Genomic DNA, 1,751 nt, shown 5'->3' on the forward strand with positions numbered 1-1,751 from the left:
TATATATATATATATATATATATATTGATCTTCATGGTGAGTTGCACAAGTCTAAATGACTTCCTCCAGAAGTTTGTAACATTGCCAGTGATATATTTCTGAACCAAGAAACCAACTCACCTGCTGGATGTGACTTCACCCTTGTAGTATAATTTGTAGCCGTTATTACTGAGAATGATGCATCCTTCTCCCTAGTTTCTCATATTTGTATTTCCGATTAAATGAAAGTTGATCTTTGACAACTCTTCCTCTAGACCGGAGATATGAGGAAATGATTATTTAATTGTACGTGTCAGTTTTCATATTCCGGTAGCAGCCTGTCAAGACACAATGATCCTCAGCACCTTCTCTTCCTTAGGTGGTATAGAAAACGCAGATAGTAAACAACGGAAAATAAAAAAAAGGGAAGACGAAACTAAAGTGTCAAAAGGTAAAAAGCGCTATCCTCCTTAGGCTTTAAATGATAAGGCTGGAAAGATATCAAGTCAGTCAGGAATAGGTGGAATATTCCAATTCTTCAGAATATATTTATACATATGCATGCAACCATTGAAAATTTCTGACCTGGAGTTCAATAGAGGGTTATGGATCTTAGATCTGAACAGGATGTGCGCTCTTCCAGCCAAACAAAGTCTTCACTTATTCGATACATTCGCATAAGGTATGGATTTACTTTCCATTTAATCAAATGCGGTGTTTCATTATCTTTCAAAATTCATAACAAAACCTTAGCCAATAGTGGCTTCAAAGATGAATTAAATTGTAATCCCTCTGTTGATAAAGATATTAATAATCGATCTAGTGGCATCAAAGATAAAGTAGTTCCTAACCACACTAGTATTAATCAGGATAACCAAAAAAAAAGGTCAGGGAAAATTATTTGGTTCGCCCCTCTCTTTTCCCTTAATATAAAAACAAACATTGGTAAAAGGTTCCTGTCACTTCTGGACAAACACGTTCCAGCTACTCACAGATACAGGAAAATAGTCAATAGGCATTCTGTGAAATTATCATATAGCTGCTGCTCAAATATGAAGAGTAACATTACACGTGGTCAACACCAAGAACCTGAATCCAGCTGCAACTGTCGCGACTCAAGATCTTGTCCACTTGACCAACGATGTAAGATTAAATCTATCATATATGAGGCAGACGTTACTGCAACCCTAAAGAATAATACAAATGATAAGAAGATCTTTATTGGATAATGTGAAGAAGAATTTAATAAAAGTCACTATGCCAATCACAGCCTCCTTCCAGCAAAGCTAAGAAGCTGGCTGGCTACGTATGGACTTTGAAAAATAACGAAATATCGCATGAGATTAAATGGAATATAATTGAGTAATTCATACATTTTGTGAATGGATCGAAAAAATGTAGACTTTCGTTGACTGAAAGACACCAGATCCTGTTCCGATCTAAGATCTCTAACTCTCTATTGAACACCAGGTATGAAATTTTCAGTTGTTGCATGCATATATATAAATATATTCTGAAGAAGTGGAAAATTCCGCCTGTTCTTGACTGACTTGATATCTTTCCAGCTTTATCATTTAAGGCTTAAGGAGGATAGCACATTTTACTTTTTGATACTTTAGTTTCGTTTTCCGTTTTTCGGTTTCCGTTGTTTACTGTCTGTGTTTTCTATATGCTGCTTTCTCAGCTTCATAACGTTTCTTCTATTTATTCATTTTGTTAGTTCATTATGATAAGTGGTTTGCGCCTGAAGAATTATGCTTGAGTTCTCTCAA

The sequence above is a fragment of the Octopus bimaculoides genome, chromosome 1 (genome assembly GCF_001194135.2).
Source record: "Octopus bimaculoides isolate UCB-OBI-ISO-001 chromosome 1, ASM119413v2, whole genome shotgun sequence".
NCBI lineage: Eukaryota > Metazoa > Mollusca > Cephalopoda > Octopoda > Octopodidae > Octopus > Octopus bimaculoides.